Source organism: Phascolarctos cinereus, unplaced genomic scaffold (assembly GCF_003287225.1).
Source record: "Phascolarctos cinereus isolate Bilbo 61053 unplaced genomic scaffold, phaCin_HiC Scaffold_2;HRSCAF=192, whole genome shotgun sequence".
In the NCBI taxonomy this organism is placed as follows: Eukaryota; Metazoa; Chordata; class Mammalia; order Diprotodontia; family Phascolarctidae; genus Phascolarctos; species Phascolarctos cinereus.
Window position 1 is genome coordinate 400,413,214 of NW_027555625.1, and position 25,197 is coordinate 400,438,410.

A 25,197-nucleotide genomic window follows, 5' to 3' on the forward strand; every position below is an offset into this window, starting at 1 on the left:
AAACTTTATACTCCTTCTGTGGGACTGTGAAAAATACAAAAGAGCCTTTTCTTATTAAGCCCCTGATACTTAGTGCTCAGTTTTCCCAATATTAAGTGCATGGGAAAACTGCTTAATAGCAGAAATGTCAGCTCCAGAACTTTAAAGAGGTTAATCAATACAGGCCCTAAGTCATAAGTTTGCCACTGTGTTCCCAAACACTGGAGTCCTCCCGGAGACTTTTACATATTCACCAGAATCCTTTTAAAACACTGAGGACGGGCTCTTTAAATTGTTAGTGTTCCTACCAGTCAGTGAGTCCCAGTAGATTATAAACAAGGAACATAGTGACTGTCCTCCTGTTTGCTACTTGTTTTCCCCAAAGATAACTGGAGCTGCTGGCTGAAATGTCAGGATGAAACAAAGCTGTTAGCTATTTTTAGCTTCTACTTTCATACAATTTTCCTTCTTTTTAATCATACAACAAAAATTTAAGCCTACTATCTTCCTGAGTAATTCCTAAGCACTAATATCTTAAGTAGTCAAATGTCGAGGATAATTCTTACTCGGTGTATCTACTCAATATTTCATGTTGAGCTCAAAATTTCACATTATTACTTGTGCTCATCAGTCATTTTACTTGTAATTTTTTTTTTCATTTTAAAATAAAGGCATGGGTATGTGAGATCTTGGGTGTACCCATATGCATATTAGGTTGCTTAGTTTAAAAAAAGCATAATTTACTTAAGTTGAAATATTATAAATTAAATTTCATTTATGACAACCCTCTTATTGGTCCCTGTTCAATGACATGGTCATACAGGCACTACATGATTTGAGAAAGTTGACCAACTGCTGGATGCCCAGGGGAAGGGAAATTCAGGTGGTAAATACTAAGGATAGATCAGTTTGGATTATTTTTGTTGCACTGAATTACAGAAAGAAACAGTGAACAATTCTTTCTTGGCAATAATAGTGACAACAAAATGGCAGTGTTTAGAAAGGTAACTTCATCAAATTCTTCTCACTTGAGGAGGCAGAGGTTAGAAGATTAGTGCCCCAATGAAATGAGTCCATTCATTACCAAATTACCAACTTGGGAACATTTTTACAAGATTGTTTTTCACAATTCATCAGACATCAGCATATTAATTATTTCCCTGCTGCCCAAGTTTGGAGAGAAAAATGGTTAAAACATTTCCATCATGTAATTATTTTCATGAAGTAAGATCATGAACCTATGGTCCAGTTGATTTACCCTGTGAATTAAGAGATCCTCTTCAATCCATGATTCCCAAAGCCACATCTTCAACCCCAGCCTTTCTCTGAACTTTTACATATACATTTCCTATTGCTTGCTTGTCATCTCTGCTTGCATATCCCACTCAGACTTAACATATCCCATATCAAACAAATTATCTTTTGGATCTATGACTAGAAGATTTGATGTCTGGAGTAAAAAGGTAGGAGTGATACCCTCATGTGGTGAGGATACTCTGTGTGTGTGTGTGTGTGTGTGTGTGTGTGTGTGTGTGTGTGTGTGTGTGTGTTTGGGGAAGAGACTATAGGACCCTAATATAAGGAGGTAGGGAAAGGAACTGGAATGATCTGAGGAGTATCTAGTTATATTGAATCCAATCTATTCTATTAATTTCTCCTATGCTGAAGGCACTATGGTTAGAGCTGGGGGTAGAAAATCGAAGCAAAAAAAAATCCTCTCAATGACCACATATCTTAGAGGTGGGATGATGTGATAATTTGAAAAAGAGGAGACATAACTGCCTATTAGGGGAATATAAAAAAGTTTCCCATAAGAGGTGGCACCTAAGCAGATCCATAAAGCAAACTAATAATTTTAACAAGAGTAGATAAAGGATGAAGATTTTTCTAGTCATGGGTAAGTAGCAAATGAACAGGATAAGGGAGTGTTATAATGCAGGTGTTTCAACAGTATAGGAAAGAAGCAGTGAGAACCTTTATCTCAGGGGTATCATAGAGATGATATCCATAAATCTTGGTAACTGATTGGACATAGTTAAGGCAAAGAAAAGAGTTGAAAATAACACAGAAGCTGTGAACTTGGATGACTAGAAATAAGGCTGTGCCCTCAATGGAAATGGGAAAGTTTTGTGGATTTAAGAGAGATAAAGCTTTACATCTTCAGCATGTTTTATTTGGGTTGCAAGCAGAACATATGGTTTAAAAATCCAGTTGGTAATATGGGACTGGAACTTGGGATAGAGATTCTGTGGTCTGAGTTTTTTTTTTTTTTTGCTTTATTTGCTCATATTCCCAGCCAATTACTTGGCTTTTAAACTCTTAGTTAAGGTAGGGGTGTGCACATTATTACTTATGCGTGTAGAGAATGTACTGTCCCAAGCTTCAGGGGGTTTGTGCAGTTGTTTTCAAAGATACTTCTAGGGACCTGTAAATTTTCAGTTTTTCCAAGGTGGTATAATCAAGGATGAGGTATTTATTCTTTCCTGGCCTGGGCTTTTGTCTGTGAGTGGCCACAACCACTCTTTTCTGCCTTGGAACTGGGAGGGGGATTCTCTCTTCACCACTACTATAAGCTCCAACACACCAGTACTCCTACTCACCTGTGGACCATTGCCCAGGACTTTGACCCAGATCTAAGCACAGGTAATGCAAGAGAATCCTGCCTCGGGACCAGCAAAGAGATCCTTTCAATCCCCCTCTGATCAGCCGCTCAATTCCCCCTCTGTCTATGGTCCAAGAAGCAGCCACTGTCCCGGGGTTGTGCCGGGACCAGGGCTGGACCGAACTTTTCTTTCACCTTGGTCCAACAGACTTTTCCTACTGACCTTCTAAGTTTTCTTTGGTGTTTGTGGATTGAGAAGTCTGGAAATCACCACAACTCCCCTTGATTCAGTCCCCTGGGGCCTGCTCCAGGTTGGCTGAGGCCTGGTCTTTGCCTGTGTGGCCCATGCTGAATTGTGTTCCTCTCCCAGCTCAGTGCAGCGGACCTTTCCAATCAACCATTCAGCTTGTCTTGGGTTGGAAATTTGTTTCACTCTGTCTTTTTGTGGGTTCTGCTGCTCTAGAATTTGTTTAGAGACATTTTTTACAGGTATTTGGAGGGATTTGGGGGACAGCTCAAGCAAGTCATTGCTTTTACTCAGCCATCTTGGCTCTGCCCCCAAACACCTTCATTTTCACAGATGATTAAGCTGAGATTTTTCCCAGGTCTCAGTTTGTCTGAGGCAATGTTTATTCAATGACTAAGCTGGATAAAAATTGAGACAGAAGATAGCCTAATTTACTGTCACAAAAGTATCAATCTGGGGGTTGCTACTATACTTGCTGACTCTGGAAAAGAGAGTGAGGCTCATAATTTTGTGCAGCTCCACCTCACTTAAATCTAAATCACACACAATTCAAAAGACATCACCCTTGTTATGGCAGGTCCTCTTTGAGAATGAAGGACCAACAACAGGAAGCTGAAGTTGAGAGATTATCCATTCCCATAGTCACAAAGTTAGTAAGCGTGTAAGTTGGGATTTGATCCTATATCTTCCTGACTCCAAGACCAGTGCTCTAGCTACCGAGCCACCTAGCATTCATTGAATATTCAACGTAAAAGAACAATAATAGGATAGCACCTTGTTGCAGGAATTTTTTCTGTCTGAGCTCCATAGAATGTAAATAATTTATAGAAAGAGAATTATATGAATGGTATGACAATTCAGTGACTATGAAGATTGGTTTTGCCACAGAAAAATGTTTGTAAAGACCTTTCTATTCCTTTCTCATATTTTCCATCAAGGATACCCTTGATATGTGTTAATCATTCTAATAAACACTGTATAAAAAGTAGGTATGTGGTTCAACAGTTACTTTTGTCCTCACCCCTCAATCACTTTTTGGGGGAGATAAAAGTGACCCTGATTTTTTTCCAGTTCATTCTGAATCTTTCCCTCCTTTGATACTATGAAAATTGATGGTTTCAAAATGGTATTGTATCTAGCAAAGATTTATTTAATTTATCCTTGGATTGGTTTAGTGATTTCTTATGACCTTATCTTCAATTTCTACTTCCCTATATAATGAATCATATCCAAGGTGTTAAAGTTCAAATATAGTTTTTCTACTATTAAAGATATAAAATAGATTGCTAACGAGGTACCAACAATTCTGTCCCATTGTCTTGATGGCCTCAGAGTTTCACCCATAAATTTCCTTGGGATGACGATAGCATTTTTGCAGATTTTTCTTCCATTATATTACTTTCCACTTTCACTATTCTACTTAATATTTTGTGAATTAGAATATATTCTAAATTGGTGTTGTCTTAGTTTCCATTACAATGCTTGGCAAGTAGATCAAGTGGTTTCTGGCTTTGGGACTCTACTAGCTTCCTTGTTGTAGCAACAGTTAGCTTCTATTAGAAATGAGGGCATTCAAAAGTTAATGTCTTTGCCTTCATCCGTTTCCAGTTTTTCAAAATCACCAATTTCTTTGACTAGGTCGTGTTAGAATTGTTTTCACCGAATACAATGTTTTTTCATCTCTATCTTTTTTTTTGTAATTTTTGTTGTTTTTGCTATCTGTTATGACTAGACCACATGACTGATATTGAAATAACTCCTCAGTCTATGATCAACCAGTCCCTGACTGAAAGAGAAGATCATTTTTATGGAATATTTATAAATGAACAAAAAAAGTGTAATTCGTAACACACCATATCCTGTTTATGAATTGTAGAAGTAGAAGAGGGTTACAATGATTTGAGGAAAAATTTGTATTCCTCTTGGTTCCATCAGTTGACATGGTCAAATAATCTATCATCCGATGCTAATTTATGGGTAAGGGATTTTCTATCCTTATCTAATATAATCCTCATACAATCTGCCATGAAAATTATATGCAATGCTTTTCTAACCTGTCAGAATCAACAAAGAGCTTGTGTTCCATTGGTATATCTTCTGAAAATGAAGGGTAACATTAGAATTATCATACAGAGTTGGGGCTTGTCTTTGGGGGAGGGAAACTAACATTTATCTAAGCAGTCTTATGCCCTACTTCACAAACCCTTTTAGAAGACTCTTCTCAGATTATACATGTCAGTTTTATGGCAGGCTGATAAAAGCATGTGGTAACATCAAGCTTAAAGTATTGGAATGGAATTAGTTCAGTGTAGGGTTTTTTTTTCTATCTCATTTTAAAACAGTTAGTGCAAAATTTGGTTAATATGCAGGTGTCTGATCTCCCTGAGCTTTAAAAAAAATCTCCTGAGAATTTATAGTGAGAGGGAATGAGTTTCAAATCCTCCTTGCAGAACTGAGATTTTAAATGACCTCTATGGATGATGAGGACCCTTGAGCTGGCTCAGCATGTCAAAATGTATTAATCTTCAAAAAATACTAAAGTTTTTTTTTAAATTCTGTTCTTACACAGACCCAAAATAGTGTTTTGTGTTTCTTTAAAGCAAAAACATTTTTTATTGGTTTGATACTCAGTAAGTATTAAAATGAGATAATATTTGCTCTAGTCTTTTTTAAAAGACAGTGTATGATGAATAATAACAGATGGATTTCCTACCATTTTGTTTGGAGAAATGGGGAAATTCTCAACTTCAGACAAACATGGATGCCTCACTGAGTTGTACATTTGACCTTGAGATATAGAAGTCTTTGCCTGTGAAACATGAAATTCTGGCAAGACATAACCAAGTAGACCTCTCTGAATTCAAATTTTTCATTTTTAAAATAAGTATGTTGGATAAATAATTTATTTTCAAATTTATTGATTTTTATTTTTTCCTCAGTTACATGTAAACAAAAATTTTAAACATTTTTTAAAAAACTGAGTTCCAAATTCTCTCTCTCCCTCCTTGCCCACACCCCTCTTTGAAAAGGCAAGCAATTTGATATAGACTATGATTTCTAAGGCCACTTACAGTTTCAGATTTATGAGGTAGCTAGATGGCAGCTAGAACACTGGCCTTGGAACCAAGAGAATATGATTTCAATTGCTACTTCATATATTTTGCTGGTTGTATATCCCTAAGAAAATCACCACCTCAGACTTAGTTTCCTCATGTATAAAATGTAAGATAATAACACCTATCCCCCAGGGATTTTGTTGAGGATCAGATGAGACAATATGTATAAAACATTTTACAAACTTTAAAATGTTATATAAATATAAGCTGTTGTTTTTGACTTGTGTTTCAATCAAAGGCTTCTCCTTTAGAACCAATGATGTCAGGAGAAACTTAGTTACATTGAAAGAAGCTCCTCAACATGATTATATACCAGATACCTTTATTAAGCACTTACTGTGTGTTTCACTTTGTGCTCAGGGCTGGGAGAGATACAAAATTTAGATAAGATAGTGTCCCAGCACTCATGGGTATTGTGGTTTTAGAGAGATGTGTAAGCCAATGCAGATAACTGTAATTTATTGTGCTGAGTAATAAGAGTACTAGACATTTAGAAAACAAAATTCTATGTTGAGACCTGGACAAAATTATCATCTATTTGACCTCAAGATGATGATTTTTTTTTTAAATAATCAAGAAGACTATCTCTTATGGTATATATGGAAGAGCTATGCTCTATTCTGATGGCCTTAGCATACACACTAATGACACATATCTTTTAAAGTATTAGAAATAATGAGAAAAATTATGACAATATGTGTAATTTTCCCGAGGCAGATTCTCCATATACCTTAGTCCTTTGGCAAGTTATTTACTTTCCCTGGCCTTTACTTCTCTGTAAAATGAAGAGGTTATGTTAAATGGCTCCTTATATTTCTTCCAGAACTCAAAATTTACATTTTGTTAGTAATAGAATCATAGTGTTGGAATGGCCAACCAGTCCAAGAATCTCTTTTATAAATTATACATGAAAGTGTCTTTCTAATCTCTATTGATTTTCACTCTTGGCTTGCTTTAATTATATGAAAGTTGTTTGTTTTCCCTTATGTTGAGTGCAAATTTGCCTATGTACAAATTCTGCTCATTCTTCCTTGTTCTTCATTCAGAACTCAAAATGAGTAAATTCATTTTCCTTGTCTTCAAACACTTAAAGACAATTGTTATATCCTACCTCAAGTCTTTCCTTCAGGACAAACCTCAGGTCCAAATAGTCCTTATATATTATGGTCTTGAGTCCCTTTCCCCTTCTTCTTTTGGCTTTTTTTTTTTTAGGCAACTGCAGTTCAGTGACTTGCCCACGGTCACAAAGCTAGTGAGTGTCAGGTCTGAGGCTGGATTTGAACTCAGGTCGTCCTGACTTCAGGGCCGGTGCTCTATCCACTGTGCCTTTGGGCTTCTTCTACCTTTTCATTACCCTTCCTAAAATGGGGGATCCAAAGGGGATGTATTATTGTAGATAAGGTCTGACTGGGCAAGAGAGTTGTTTGTGTTACTAACTCATATTAAGTTTGTGTTCATTGAAAATTTTTGTTTTTACATGAAATGTTGTCTAGTCATACCTCCTCCATTCTGCACTTTTAAAGCTGACTTTTTGAATCTAAGTTCAGGACTTTATAATCATATTTATAAAAATTCATCTAACTAGATTTTTTCATATTGTTCTAATCTGCAGAGATCTTTTAGGATCCTGATTCAGTCATCCAAAAATGTTACACATCCTACCTTGTTTTGTATCATATAAAAGTCTAGTCAACAAAATAAAAAAATCAGTTTGACCTTTATTCACATCAGTGACAATAAGGTTAAAGCATAATGAGATCAAGGATCAGCACCTGAGACACTCTGCTACAGAACTCTTTCCAAATTGACAGACCAATTAATGATGAATTATTCTTATTGTCAGGCCATTCAACAGTTCCAAATCCATCTAACTGTGCTACTCTCTAGGACACATCTCTCCATTTTATTTGAGAAGTATAACAAGAAACTTTGTTAAATACTTTGCTAGAACCTGTGCAAACTAGGATTTGGTCCAGACTAGTATCCCTGTCAAAAAAAAAAAGTAATGAGGCTAATATTAGGTGAACTCTGCTTTTTCATTTCATACTAATAAATTACAAGATTGTGTTATCAGTTTGAGAGAGTTTTGAGACAAATATAACTCATGTAGAGCATTAACATCAGAAGACTTTAGATACCGTGGGAATTGCTCTCAAAACTCTCATAAATATTGAAAAAAATTAATTACCACTTACTATGTGTCAAGCATCGTATTACACCTGAGGATACACATAAGAAAAAAGAGACAGCTCCTGCTCTCAAGGAACATATCCTCTAATTGAGGGAGACAACAAATATGAAGGAGTTCAGCTCTTTGGGAGGTCTGGGAGGGTCAAAGGAAAAATTAGTTTGAAGAAGTATAACTATAGGAAATCTCTGATGCAGGCAACACAATTATGAGAGTATTGAAAGATTGATTCCCAAGGTATCTGAAGGAGGGGCAGATACCAAAGATTTAGAAAACTGAATACTGAAAAAAGAAGCACGCAAAATAATATCAACTACTGGCCTATATACCTACTTTACTATCTAAACAAAATCTTAATGAGACTCAGCTACACGTGCATCCAGGTCATCTAGCAGTATTAGTAGAGAGCAAGCAGGCTTCTGCAAGTAATATTGTGCAAAACATATTTTTAACAATTTACGAATGAATGAAATATGTAGAGAATCCAAAATCCCATTCTGCTTATTGTTTAATGATTATAAAAATGCATTTGATTCAGTAACATCGAACATCCACTTATAGTCCAAAAAACTGTCTCATTTATACATCAATGTGATTGGAAATTTATTTAAAGATATAATATAAATTGTCCTCTTGAATGATTTTGTTATTATAAACCTGAGGTGAAGCACAAAACAGAGATATATACATTCAAAGATTTGGTATATAGTATAACTTGAAGAGGATTTGCTTGTGGATGGTGAATTCCTCTGGATATTCCTCTTTATAGATCATATTGTACAAGTTGTATCACAACTTGGAACATTAGGGAAAATTTTGGAAATTACCTGGATTCACTCAAAAAAGTTGGTTTAACCATCTATATAGGAAAGACAAATTAGATTAAGAAATTTTATTGCCCAGATTTTTATACGCTGTTGGATCATCAACCTATAGATACATATTGATGTGTGTGTACATATTCACATACTAATATATATCTCTTACTGAAATATATTGTATATGTATAGCTGATATAATATTAATCATATATGTGTATGTACACATATATAGTATATGTATATATATATATATGTACATAACTGAATATGTATGTGTGTGTGTACGTATGTACATACAAATGAAAAATGAGTTCACCAGAGTTAAACAACAGGAGGAGAGTATGCTAGATTGTCTTTAGAAAATGACAAGAGTTCCCTTAATAACCCCAAACTTCTCTCAGAAACAAAGGCCCTTATGACAACATTCTATAGATGTTTTTGTATGGAAGCAAAGCTTGGCATTCAATGGTGTCTGAAAAACTGAGAATGAACATTGCACACAACACAGTCAGGGAAAACATAATGTTGTGTAAGTAGGCTGCAATATATAGCCCACAAGGAAGATAGTAAGAAAACAAAACAAAACAGTGATAAGAGATGTCACCATGGAAATGAATGACAAGAAGAGAAAATGGTCTGGTCACACAGTAAGGGTAACAAATGGCAAGTGCATAGAGTATTCCTCTCTCATCATGCTTACGTTAGGAGTAAGTGAGGAAGACTCCAACACGTTGATTGGATGCCTCCCTCCTCCATGGTGAATTTTTTGGAAGATATGGATGAGTTACAAAAAATGGACTGTCCTGGTGCATGAGACACCACATTAGAGGGGACATCCACAATGTCGGGAAAAAGATCAATTTGAGTATTAAGGAAAAGAGATTTGGGGGAATTTTTGAAATGAGGTAATCATGGAGAAATAAGTTGGGTAAGAAATTATGGCTGTGGGTAAGAAATACTTGAGAAATAGCCCAGGTTTCCATTATCTATTATATGCATAAATATGATACAGTTGAGTTGTTTTCTTGCAGAGGGGGGTTATGACACAGTCAGAGGAGAGAAAACATATATTTTGCAGGACAACTTTCTATATAAAACTGTGTTGTACCCAGACCAACAAAACAATGAAACCATGGTTAACACTTTGGGATAAGGAAATAGTTTTGTGGGAGAGAGTTCTTTATAGCAGCAATAAATTTCACTCATGTGCCTATAACCATTCCTTTGAATGTTTATATTTTCTTATCTTTTTTCTTATTGTGGAGAGAAAATTAAGTTCTATAGACACTAAAGTTACATTCTTTGACTCTTCCTGTTCTGTACTTCACACAATAACACCTTTGTGGTCAGTACATGCTTTTGTGAGACATGAGACAATGAAAAGTAAGTGATGCTCCCAGCTGTCATATTATCATATCTCCCTGACAGATTTTCCTGGCAAATATAATGTTGACAGAAACAATTGACACCCAACATCTAAAATATAAACCTCTCCTCAGATTATTGACTCATGAGTCTGAGAAGTGCAGCTTTGTATAACCCTGACAATCACATCAATGTTGTTTTAAAAAGTGTGTTTTTAAAGTCATGAGTCATGCACCAGTAGGACTTTGAGGCAACTTCACCAAGGATGTTCACATTTGGTTGAGGCTCATTGGGCTATTTACAATGGACCATTTCTGCCTTTACACATGCTTACGCATTTTCCTTTGAAATAAGATCACAGAATTTTGAACTGGAAAGGAATTTACAAAACATCTAGTCTAATTTTTCTCTTTACAGATAAGGAAAATACAACCCAGAGAGCAAGTAGTATGCTAGTGCTGAAAGGGTTCCGGACTCATTCAGTAGGGCCTACATCTGGATCCCACTTCACTGACATTCACTAGCTGTGACCACACAGAAGTCACTTAACCTTTCTGAAGCTCAGTATTTTCATTTGTAAAATGGTGATATTTAGGGGCAGCTAGGTGGCACAGTGGATGGAGCACTGGCCCTGAAGTCAGGAGGACCTGAGTTCATAGCCAGCCTCAGACCAGACACTTGATACTTACTAGCTGTATGACCCCGGGCAAGTCACTTAACCCCAATTGCCTAAAAAAAAATTGTGATATTGATAGGGTTAATTTCACAGTGCTTTGAGAATCATAGATTTAAAATGATAGGTCTTCTATATCCCCCTACCTCAACACACCTAAAACCACCCTCTCCAAAGCTACCAATTATCCTTTAATTGGAAGATCTAATGGTCTTTTCTCAATTCTGGTTCTTCTTGACATTCCTTCAGCATTTGGTGTTATTGACCACTCTCACCTACTTTTCTGTCCTTTCTGTTTTCTTATACTGTTATCTCTTAGTTCTCCAACCTGTTTCATCACTCTTTCTCAGTCTTCATTGCTGGATACTTTGGCCAATAACTGTGGATATATAAGAAGGTTGTATCTTGACCTCTTTTTTTTATTTCTATATCTACTTGTATCAGCTCTATGAACTTTGTTATTATCTTTGTGCGTATGTTGACAGATCTCCATATCTAGTCCTATAATATGTATCTTGAGTTTCAGTCAAATATAATGAACTACAGGTTGGACATTTTAAATTAAAGGACTGGTAGACCTCTCAAACTCAGTGTGTCCTAAATAGAACTTTATTTTTTTTTTTACTACAAATCACCCCTCTTCTAAACTTGCTTGTTATTATTAAACATACCATCATCTTTCCCATCACTCAGGTTCATAATCTAAGTGTTATCATCAATTTCTTACCTTCTCAAACTGCCTATACAGTCAGTGGCCAGATGTGTTATCTATGTCTCACAATATCTCTTGCATATGTCTATATTTTTGTGTTTACACAGCTACCACACTAATTTCAAGCCGTGTGACCTCTTGCCATAATTATTGACATACCCTTCTAATTAGCTTCCTTGTCTTGAGTCTGTCTGGGTTTCAATCCATTCTTCACATAGCTACCAACATGATTCCCCTATAGCACAGGTCTGATCATATCACCCTCCCCTACTCAACAAATTCTAGTAGCTCTGCATTACATCAAGGATCAACTGAAAGCTCTTTGTTTTGACATTTGAAGGTCTTTAAACCTTGGTCCTTTCATATCTTTATACTCTTCTTCCATATTATTTCTCCCACGCACTCTAAAGTTCATTCGTACTAGCCTATATACTGTTCTTCATACATGGCAATATGTCTTCCATCTTCATATTTTTTTTTATTTGATTCTTCTCCATGCTTCTAAGGCTATGCTTACTCATCTTTGTCTGTTGAAATCTGGGGTTTCCTTATTCAGCTCATATGCTAATTTCCTGGTCTTCCCAACTGTGAGTATTTTTCTTCCAGGGGTTAATTTATATTACATACATGCACACATCCATACATACATGTTTATGTATTACTTCCTCCTTAGAGTGTAAGGTCCCTGAGGAAAAGAACTGTTTTACTTTTTCTTTATGTCTTTCATGCTTAGCACAGTGGCTAGTGCTTAGGAAGCTCTTAAAAAAGTACTTGTCGATTCATTAATCAAAGTTGAGGAAACTAAGGCATGGAGAGGTAAAGCGATCTGAGCAAGGTTACAGAAGTGGTAAGCAGTTAAGTCAGCATTTGAAATGAGAAAATGTATGCAAAATGCTTTATAAACCTCAAAATATCATATATATTTTAGCTATTATTATCAGAAATCACTAAAATCATCTGAGTATATCTTAGTTATACATATATGTGTATATACACTGATGATATACTAAACACATAAACACATTTGTCTATTTGTGTGAATTTTGGTTCCTCTATCATAGTCCTAAGGTACAATATTCTGTATTCTAGAAATTTGTGGTAAGTTAAAAACATTGCTATTTCCTCTATCCTAGCTAGAGACAGCAAGAAGGATGAAAAAAAGAACTGTTTCACATCAGTAATCCCTGAATTATAATCAGTAGGAGGGGTGATATATGGAGCACTGGCACCTTTGCTTAAATTAAACTAAATTCCTTGGCAACATCTAAACCAATCCTGCTATAAGCCAACATGTACAATTAGCCTGTGCTCAAACATTTGCAAATGAACTGCTATCAAATGAGACTCTAATAAACATTCTCATAATGCACGATGTATATGGACCATTTTAAGGGAAAAACATTTTACTAATATAAGTATAAACACAAAATTTTGTAAAATATGTAAAGGATTCACAGGGTAGTAAATTTGTGTATATTTCTTTCTCCATGTCGATAGATAGCTCCAGTCATATTAATATATAAATATAATTCTGATGTGTGTCACAGTTTATCTCCTTGGGTTCTCTGGGTCATATTTTAAGGTAATTATCATATGCAATAAGTATATTTGTGAATACGCTGACAGATCAGATGTACCATTCATTTAAAAGAGAAAAATCCTCATGCAAGTATACAAAAGTTATTGCTGTATGTAATCCCTCCTCTTGGAAAACATTCCCAAAGTGAGAAGTAATGTTTAAATGCTGTCATCACAGTGTAGAGAAGCTGTTTCCATAGAGGGCATAAGGTATTTTTAAATCCTCCTGAACTAAGAGAAATGTCAAGATTTCATAATATTGAAAAAAATCATTATAGAATGTTAAAGCTGAAAGACACCTTCAAGATTATCCAGTATAACCCCTTTGTTCTACGTATGAAGAAACTGATGTCCAGAGAGATTAAATAACTTCCTCAAGGTCACATGATCAATCAACATATGTGGAATAAAAAATGAAGTGTCTTACTCCCCCAAAAAAAGTATTAGTTCTACTACTTTACAGGAAATTTACTGAAGACTCAGTACATGGGAAGAAAATCATCCTTTTCTGCATGTTCCTTAGTTCCCTTTTCTTTGCCTGATGTCAAAAGGAACATTTAATTTAAATTAATTCAAGAAAAAAATAAGTTCTATGTGCAAGGCGCTATTCTAGGACCTAGAGATCTAAGGCAAAAAAGAAAACTCCCCTAACCCAAAGGAGCTCACATTGTACTGATGGGGAAAACATATACACAGGTATGTAAATGTCAAATATAAACAAAGGATAAAAAAATTAAAAGAGAGAAGAGAGTACTCATAAAATCCTCACATAGGAAGTGTGCCAGCACTGGGAATTAAAGGAAGTTGTCATTTCACCAAACAGGGGTAGGGAGAATGTATATTCAACTCTTGCAGGAGGCAAGGAGGTAGAGGGAGAAAAGGAGAGATAGAATGCCTTGTTATGTTAATGTCTCGTTAAGTTATGGAGGTTAAAAGTCAGGCTGAATTTTTGTTTGTGGATTATTGTGTGGATAGAACGGTCTGGAGACTTCTCAGTTTTTGGTCAAAGAGTAAAGGTTTGAATTAAAGGGCTGCCCAAATGAACATTCTCCTCTGTACTACAATAACTCAGAAACTTTTTTTATTAAACAATTAAATATGGTGAGTCTACTTCAAGCTAATTAATTGTATTAAATTATTAATTTAATTAATAATTTAGTAACTAAAAGTCTCTCCAATGATGAACATTTCAAACTTCCTATGTCTTTATGAGCTTCTATAAGCACCCCCACCCAACTCCACCCCACCCCACCCTCCAAAGTCAAAGCTTAATGGCCATTTCTCAAACAAGACACTCCATTTCTCACCTTTATCAGTTCTCTCTGGCTGTCCCCTAGGTCTGGAATGTTCTTCCTCCTCTGCTCCAAGTACTGACCTCTTTGGCTTCCTTCCATTCCCAACTAAAATTCTACCTTCTAGAGGAAATCTTCTCAATCCCCTCTCAATTCCAGTGCCCTCCTTCTGTTAATTAGTTTCTGTTTATCTCGCATGTAGCTCACTTGGTATATATTTGTTTGCATGTTGACTCCCCCATTAGATTGTAAGCTTCTTGAGGGCAGAGACTGTCTTTTGCCTCTTTTGGGGTCACCAGTTCTTAGCATAGTGCTTGTCACTTAGTAAGTGCTTAATGTTATTTTTATTTATGATGATATATTTTATTTTAATATAATTTTATTGCTGATGATGATGATTTGAAGCTCACTCAAGGCAAAGGCAAGGACTACACAATCTGCTTATGTTATATACCCAGGAGGAGCAGCTGAATAAATAGTTATCTTCATTAAGAAGGGCTGGTTTGCTTTTTTGACAGATGAGGGCTGTAGACTGGAATATGTCCCAACAAATATCATTATGGAGTATTATCAAGCAATAAGAAATGATGACTTAGAAGAATATAAAGAAGCATGGGAAGATATATGAACCTATGCAGAGTGAAAGTGAGCAGAATCAGGAAAACAATGTATAAAATTACCATACAATATAAATTGAACTATAAATTTAAATTAAACACTGTACTTATAATGAAGAAACTTTGCTGTGGGGAGAAGATGAGAAAATCAACATCACTCCTTTGCTCAGGTTGAGAACAGTAGATGTATAACACATCATATCCTGTCTAATTCATGATGAGTTGTTTAGTTTTATGGTTCTGCATTTCTTTTTTTTTTTCCTAATATTTTGTTCTTTGTTACAAGGGGTGGATTTTTGAGTAGGGAAGGAAGGAAGGCTATATTTGGAAATAATGGTAATGAAAAATCAATAAAAGAAAAAAAGACAAAAAGAAAAATCAGTGTTCTTTGTCTTTCAGAGGAAATGAAGGAGTAGTTAAGATTTATTATGAAAAACACCCAATAGTGGAAGGATTAATGTTTTTCTCCTAAAATCTGGAACTTGAAGAAGGTCATATCCGAGAGGTGGTTTGGTTAGAACTGAGAGTCACAGCCCAGGTTAGAATTAGAATTACGTTAGAGTCTCACCAGTGAAAGTACAGAGAATTAAATAAATAGTCTTGAGCAGGTAGGCTCACAACCTTAGCTTACAATGATGATATAGAAAAGAGCTAAGAAGAATGGGTAGCTCTTGTTGCTAATGTACTCAACTGAGATTACAAGGTGTTTGTGTTGGTCATAAACATGCAAGAGACTATGCACAGTTTGTGAATCATGCACACATTTTAAATGGAAGGTATGATAATGATACTTCTAGTTCTGAATCATAATCATTTTTCCCTTCTACAGTAGTACTCCCTATTGAGGTGCTTTTGAAAGTGCTTTTTTTGCCTCTGAAAGCCCTATTTTTAGAAATGAAGACATGCCCTGAGGCTTCTCCAGTTTTTCCTCTAAGATGCTTGGTGACCTTAGCCAAATGACTTACCTTGTTGGTTCTCATTTTACCGTCTATAGAATGAGGGCAGTATTGCCTGCCCTTTTCTGTCCTTGTTAAGAGGTTTTGAGGAATAACAGGAAAGATATTTGCAATATTTTAAACTTCCTCAGAAAAGAAAATGCATGTAAACTCAAGGCTAAGAAATGAAATTTCTGTTATGCTATTTTATCCCAGCCAAGATTATTATAGAATTTATGAAGCAAATCATTAGTAAACTCCTCAGTAGTTGACTATTTAGTACTATGGAAAATAATTCAGTGTTATTTACTACTTCCTGTTAAAATATATTTAAGGAAAACCATTCTCCGATTCTGAAGATAGCTTTTAATAGTATATACAATATGCTGTCTTCATACTGTTTTTTAAAATTCTGAAATAAAACTAGTTTTATCAGTAATCTAGAAAAGATCAAAATGTCTTAGAAATCAGACTCATTGTATCACCACAATTTTTTTTTAATTAAGCATTTGTAAGTATAAGTGAGGTTGAGCTAACAACCTATCAGTTTAATTACATTTTTGCCAAATCATGGTGAATCACGATCATGGTGAATCATTTTTGCTAAATCATAGTTTATCTGGATAACAAAGAGGCATTTGTACACACACACATACACATGCACAATACATATATACTTATGTGTGTGTGTATATATATATATATATATATATACACATACATATTTCCTCTTATATGAAATAGATTGCTTCTTGCTTTGATATTTTGAAAGTATATTTGTGTTATTACATGTGGAATTCGTAGAAAATATTTTTGGCCATTAAAACAGTAAGGTATCTATTTTAACTAAGCATCTTTGATCTTAGTTTTAAGATGGAGAAGTATCATGACACTAGAACAAGAGTGCTAGTTTGGAAGTCAGAGGCCCTAGGTTGAAATCCCAATTCTGACATAGCTTACCCAAGGGCCCTGAGTTGGTCACATGACCTCTCAGCATCTCATTTTCCTTTGCTGCAGAATGGAGCAGTTGGACTAAATTACCTCTGTGGCTCCTTCTAGTTGTGCATATATAAACCTAGGATAGGAACAGGGTAGTAGAGTAGATAAAGTGTTGGGCTTATGATCTGAAATGTCTATTCAAATCTAACTGGACATTTTCTAGCTGTGTGACCCTAGGTAAGGATATTTATACTATAAAAAGGCATTTTTTAAAAACAAACTGCATACATATATAATATCTATGTATGTATATGTATATATCTATGTATGTATGTATATATATATATATATATATATGTATGTATGTATACACACATATATATGTAAGTATGTATCACTTACACTGTACCAGACACTGTTATAAGCACGGTACAATTGTCTCATTTCATCCTTTCAACAACCCTGGAAGGTAGGTACTACTATTATAATTCCCATTTCAAAGATGAAGAAACTTAGGGAAACAGAAGTTAAGTGATTTGGCCAGGGTCACACAGCTAGGCATTGTCTGAGACTGGATTTGAACTCAGGTCTTCCTGACTCTATCCCTAACACTCTAATCAGTGCACCCCCTAGCTGTCCTATATCAATAATAATAATTATTATTAATTAGTAATACTTATCATCATCAATACATCTTCCTTTTCAAGTTTTGATTTGCTTGGGTGTAGGGAGTTACCATCTTCCCCCATGTCAGGTATACAATGTTCTTTTTACTTTCTTTTGACTCTAATCCCTATAGACTCCTACAATAATGCTGCCCTGGGTAAAATTGCATTTTAACAAATGAATGACCTTTTATGCCAAAGCAATGAATCCCAAAGATAGAATTTCAAGCATCAGTTGAAGGTAGGGGCTGGGATATTGAATTGGGGTGGGGGGTAATGGGATCTGTTATCATAGTCATAGAGGACCAGTCCTATCTTTCATTAATAATTTTAAAGCTCATTCAGATAAGTGCTTCTTAAATGCTAAATACTAACAAAAACATTAAAATGAAATACCAGTGGAAAACTCACGTTAAAAAGCAATCCCAGCCATGAGAGGACATCTGGTGATACTCTGGGACGAGGTACTTACTTTGTCAATAAGGATTTATTGAACACTCATGTGCTTTAGCACTGAACCATGGACTTAGCAGTAAATGCAATTTTAAAATAATTGACAGGGGTAGATATTAAAGAATAGCCCACTCCACACAAATAGACATCTACAGAAAATAAAGCTGAAAATGTGAGAGGCAAATGACACCTTCTAGTCCAGTCCAATGACTCCCTTTTATAGGTGAGAGTATTTATTCATCAAACACGCATTCATTAAAAAGTAGCTATTAAATACCGTATGTTGTGATATGTGATGGGGATAAAAAGAAAAAAAAAGGAATAATCCTTGTCCTCAAGAAGCTTATTTATTTTTTTGGAGGGGGGAACAGAAAGAACATTAAAAACCAAATATATTCAAAGTCATTGCCTTGGAAGGGTTAGCAGTTGCAGTGATCATAATAGGCTTCCTGTAGGAAGGGGCACAAACCGAGATTTGAAGGAAGCTAGAAATTTTATAAGGAAGAGTTGAGGAGGGAGTGTTTTGGCTTCCAAGAAGGCATTGAAAAGATATAATGTAATAATAATAATAATAATAATAATAATGATAATAATAATAATGCTATAGCTAGCATTTATATAAGGCTTTAAGTTTTGCAGAATCCTTTAGAAAAATCTCTTTTTTATACTCATAAGAATTCTGAAATGTAAGTGCTACTACTATACCCTCTTTATAGTTGAGAAAACTATGTGGTTGTGGTTTGTCCTTCCTTTTCAAAGAGGACCAAGACATCAAGGAGATGATGATATGACTTGCAATTGACTTTGATTTGAGTGAGGGAGGGCTGTGCAAAGTCACCAGCCTCACATTCTCCTCCAGAGCCATCTGGGTCCAATGGCCAGATGGAGATTGTCCAGTGAGGAAATTATATGAGGTAGGCAAAGGTCAAATGACATGTCCAGGATCACATAGTTAGGAATGTTATCTGAAGGGATATTTGAACCTGTCTTCCTGACAACAAGTCCAGTGCTCTATTTACTGTGGCATGTAGCAAGCACTGTAGTTCAGCTCTAGAGCAGTTGTCACCACCATATCATTGTTCTCCATCTAGTACATTCCTGTACTGGAATCAGCTTCCACCCATTCAGAAGAACTGATTGTTAAATTTTCATTGTAAGAATTTATACCCTAGATACTGGCAAATGCTACAAATCATGGCTGAATTTATTGATTCGTTGATTGTATAGACTTAAGAAAGAGATGGAGAAAATGTTAATAATGCATGGAGAGCCATTTGTTAGACATTTGCCATCACAATCCCACCTCCACCTCTTCGCGGGCTGTCTGAACCCCTGAAATCAATACCTCCCTGAGATACTGAGTAATGATTGATGAGTATCTGCCTAGAGCTGTCACATCCTGAAAAGGCCCATCTATACCACTCTCCCCTCTTGCACCCTCAACCCTTTCCTATTCTCTTTATGTTTTATTTTCTTCTCTCAGTCTATCTAAGGTATGGATGTTGTCCATGCAGGTTACATGCATATTCACATGAGTTTATCTATATATCTCAGAAATCTCACCCTCCCTTCCCTAAGAGAGACTTTGATTCCTTGGAGATGGGGGCCATGCAGCTGGCTGCTCTGTTCTCCTCAGAGATGGGGTATTAGGCCATAATTATATTTATTTCCTCCCTTAATATGTTAATTTAGGCAAAATGACTTTTAGGTTCAAACCACTCCCATAGCTGGTAGGAAGGAAAGATTACTTCAAGCTATCTACAAAGGTTTAATTTTCTTCTCACTAAATGCTAGTTACATGAAGATGATCCCAAATAGCAAATCAACCCATCCATTCAAGCTGATAGAAAACTGAAATCGGGAAGTTACATAGATAAGAATATAATAGACAATTCACTAAGCAAATGAAGTATCCCTTTGGGAGAGAGATAGCTCAACTCACCCAAGAGTCCCTAATCTCACTCAAGGGGGAAAACTCCCCAAATCCCTAATGTGACAAGCCAGAAATCAAGATGGCGTGTGATGAGCCAACTCTTCAACATTTTGGCTGCTTTCCAAAGCCTTTCTCTCCTTCCAGGGGCCTTTCTCTGAAGAGAGTATGGAACAATGCAGGGCCTCCCTTGAAACCCGGTGTCCAGAAAAATGAAAGCTCTTTTCTCTCAGCCTACACTGACTCTGAGCCCTGGAGATGGCGTGTAGAGTGATTGCATTCTCCACCAGCGAACACAGTCTCATCCAAATGCCCAGGCTTGAACCATGGGTTACGAATGTAGTCAATTGTTCAACTTCTGTTGTTGTTGTCGAGTCTTGCCTGACTCTTTTTGACCCTGTTTAGGGTTTTCCTGAGCAAGATACTGAAGTGCTTTGCTATTTTTTTCTCCAGCTCATTTTCTAAATGAGGAAACTGAGACAAACAAGGTCAAATAGTCAGTAAGTATCTGGGGCAAAATTGGAACTCAGGCCTTCCTGACTCCAGGCCCAATACTCTGATCTACTGTACTACCTATCTGCTCCAGTCGGTCAACAAGCATTTTTAAAAATGTTGGCTAGTGACTGTGCTAAGTGCTAGGGATACAAAAAAGGCAAAAACAAAATAAAACTCAACACAATAATTCCTTCTCATGGGGAATTCACAGCCTAATGGGGAAAACAACATGCAAACAATTACATACAAACAAGATATGTGCTGGAAAAAATGGAGATAAACTCAGAGGGAATCCAAACAACAAAGAATTAAGGATAGAGAATAAAGAATGTAAAGGGACCTGTTAAAGATGGCCTTCATAAGAAAGTTTGCTGGAAAGAAGAGAAGAGATAGAAGGTGATAGTGAATGAATGGAAAAAAATAAAGATTTTTTTGTTTTATTTATTTGGTTTTTGGTTTTGTGTTTTTTATTTTGGTGGATTAGAGAATGTTTGTAGATAGCAAGAAAGCAGCCAGTAGATATGGAGCAAATGGAGATTAGTGATAAAGTCAGGATGATAGAGGGGGAAATCTGCAGGAAAAGATAGGATGGAATGGGATGACTTATGCATGGGTTAGCCTTGGCAGTGAGAAGGACCATATCTTCATTTGAAACAAGAGATAGTGGCAGAAGGCATCTGAGTGATGTGAAATGAGGAACAGAGAAGAAGAGTGAACTCCCAGGGAATAGTCTTAATTTTTTCACTAAACTGTAAGGCAAAGTTCTCCCCTGAAAGGATGGTAGGGGAGTGTTGAGAGGAAATATGGGAGGTTTGAGAATAGATGACGAGGTTTGGAAAAGCTTCTGAGATGAGTAGTAATGAATAGTGGCACACTGAGAGGCGTATTTTAATCCTTTCACCTGATCTTTTAGGGAGCAAACTAAGACACTGGATGTGTAGACATTGCTTGGTTGGTGCTAGTAGAAACACAGAGATATTTACATTCTCCTTAGGTCACTTAAAAATCCCACGTGGTCCTCCTTCTACCGCGAAGAGTGATCTCTCCTCCCTTAAAAGTCACCATTGCCTCCCCTTTGCACCTATATTGTTGTATTTGTGTTTGTTTCATTTATTTGTTCACATATCACATATAACTCTGGTTGGAAACTGTGAGGGCAAAGACTGCCAGTTTTCATTCTTGTATACCTAGGGTCTAAACACATAGTAGATAAAATAAACGTGCCAATAGACCACCAACTCTAGAAAACTTTTGAAAGTTATTTTAGAATCCTTACTGCCTTTCAAGAGCTAGTTTAAGTGTGACTTTCTCTGTTAATCTTTTCTTGACATCCCCACCGCCTTCCACTAGTGTTCTTTCACCTTGCTACTATTTTGTATATGTATAAATAAGCAAATGAATGAATGAATAAATGAATGAATGAATGCAGAAGTGATAAGTTGCTAAGGAGAAGCAGCATGACATATGAGAAAGAGCTATTTTGAGAGTCTGGGAGGCCTCAGTTCAAGTGCCCTGCCACTGATATGTATCAGCTATGTGACCCTGGGCAAAAAGCACTCTCTCAATGCCTCAGGCATCTCACTAAAAGTACTGAGTAGTTGCAAATCTGGGGTGATTGAGGAAAGTTCCTCATCCCTAATTCCCTATACCAATTAAATCACATGTTAACAGTTACATAAGCATGTTCAGTGGAGGAAGAGATCAAGGTAGTTTCATGCTTCAGAGAGGGACTAGAAGATAACCCCTAATGCAGGGTAATCATTTCTTGTGTCATGGACCCCTTTGGCAATCTGGTGAAACCTATAAGCCCCTTCTCAGAATGTTCTTAAGTGCCAAAAATAAAATGCATAAAATTACATAGGAAGTCATAGTGAAATTCAATTATCTATCTGTATATATGTGTGTGTGTGTATATATATATATATATATATATATATGTAAATCCATAATATACAGATTATATATGTGTATACGTGTGTGTGTGTGCATGTGTGTGTGTGTGTGTGTGTGTGTGTGTGTTTAAGTTCATGGACCCCAAGTTAAGGATCTCTGCCTTAAGGTCATTTAAAAGATCCTATGATCCCGATTTCCATTATATAGTAGGGAAAGGACAGAGTTTATCTTGGGGAAACTTATTGAAAGGCTTAGAATTTTAATTATGAGCTTCCCTTTTAATGGACCATTTCAATTCTGAACATTTAGGATAGCGTGTCATGCTCATAAACTGCTAACTTCTGACAGTAGTTTTGGACATTGTTCCATGTTATGCATCACCAATACCACTGGTGATTTAGTCCTGGTATCTCACCTGATTGAAATAATGAATTCATTGAGAATGATTCCCATATGGCCACAGAAATAATCTGAAAACAGGAGGAAATTAGCAGGAATTAACAAAACTGAAGACAAGCTAAAATACTCCACTTTCCCCCTATCCCACACACACTAATGGTGTTACTTCATTAAAGTGTGTCAGGGGATTTTTAATGGCCATGAAGAGTCAGGCTTCAGTGCACCTCACTGGAAAGCTCCAATAGCAAAATGTCTAGAAACATCATAATTGGAAAGATCCAAGAAGGACAGAAGAGGAAGAATACCACCCGCCAGGCAAATTTCCACATCAGCAAAATTCACAGCAATACAGGACCAGGAAGTAGAAAATCAGGTTTGGTTTCACATCACTTTCTCAGCGAATTCATTTGAAAGTGTGAAAAACGCCATTTTTCTGCACAGTTGTATTTTGCCTATGGACTACAGTATGGAGCCCATTCACAAGTCATTTGTGCACTAAGTACTCTGCCTGTGTAGAGGGCCAGAGATAAACCTCATTAGCAAGTTGTCTAGACTGAGAAAATGAGCTTCTCCAGCTGCCCCTCTCCCCTCCCCGCAACCACTCCCAACCATGTGAACAGACTAAGAAAATGTAGAAAGCCCTTAGTGTTTTTAAACAAGCAAAATGGTGTCCAAGGAAGAGTGTGGAATCTTCTCTTCAGGTGTTCTTTAAAATACAATGAAAGATGATTGTCTCTTGGGGAAGTTGTTAGCTATAGTCTCACTAGATTCAATATCTCTTCTCTTCTTAGAGTTTTTGTTCTAAAGTCCTCGAAGTGAATTCTAAACCAAGTTGCCACTATAATCCCTGTAACTATTTGGTTTGATTTAGTATATATAGAGTCAAGGAGTGTCTCAACTAACAACAATTGACCCACTCTTCTGAGAGTGAAGAAGATGTGCATGTGTTCATTCATTCATAGATCTCATTTCACTAAGATTTATTGAGTACCTAAAACAGAGGCAAATGTCATAAAAAAGGACTACCAACCCCTGGTCTGGAGAAATTGATTTTCTAGTCATGTAGATGTAACCCCTCTCCCAAAGCCCATAGGCATGGGGCTCTTTCCTTACTGGTGGAGATGAAGGCCCTGCCCTGTGTAAGAGGCAGGGTGGAATTAGCGAGAGGCAAAAGCCTCGGTTTTCTCCTAGTCCCCTTTGGAGAACTCCTCAAGCAGGAATTCCCCTCCTGGATTCTCCAAGTGAAAGTGTAGCATTGAGAGAGGAAAAGGCCAACCTCACTTCAGAGGCAAAAATGCACAGATAAAATTAGAGCAAAATTTGTATATTCACAAAGCAATTTGTGAATCAGACAAATTCAACAAAGCTTTGAAATTATTGTGGAATAGTCTGAATGCACAAGGACTGAGAGAGGGACTAGAAGATAAACTCTAAAGAGGGTTTTAGGGCGAGAGTGATCTGAGGATTGTAAATTACAGAGAAGGTAGCCTTTTGATAATGCCTAGTCCATACTCATTAGAATGTGAAGAGAAGAACACTGGACTTGCAGTCAGAAATTCTCTTCCTAACTGCTATTTCCACTTGCTGTGTGACCTTGGATAAGTCACAATTCCTCTGAAGCTACTTTCCTGCTCTGTGAAATGAAGATCGTAATTTATGCCCTGCCTACCTCACAGGGTTGTTATAAGGAATGAGATAAATTTAATCTTTAAAGTAATGTATTTGGTTTTGTTCAGTAATTGACAGTTGTGTCTAGCTCTTTGTGATCCCAATTTAGGTTTTCTTGGCAAAGATGCTGGAGTGGTTTGTCATTTTTCTTCTCCGGCTCATTTTCCCAGATGAGGAAACTGAGGCAAACAGGCGACTTGCCCAGGATCGCACAGCTAGTCAGTGTCTGAGGCTGGATATGAACTGAGGGAGATGAGTCTTCCTGACTCCACACCCAACATTCTAACCACTGTGCCACCTAGCTGCCCAAAATAATGTACACATATGCATTATCATTTAAAATGTGAAGGAGGAAGGAATAAGCAGAGATATATCAAGAGGGGGAAAGATGTGGATTTTGCTAGAAGCCAGGTTCTCCTGGTTTGGGAGTATTATTGATTAAATGAGGTGGAGTGACAGGTTCAGCTATGGAACGGAGAGATTGTGAATTAAAATCAGGCCAAAGACAAAAAACCCACTTAATTCAGCAAAGCTGTGTACATGAACCACTCATGGGGTATACCATATATGAGAGCATTCTTATAGACATATCCTCGTGTCTTCATTTCTATCACTTCATTTTTTTTATAT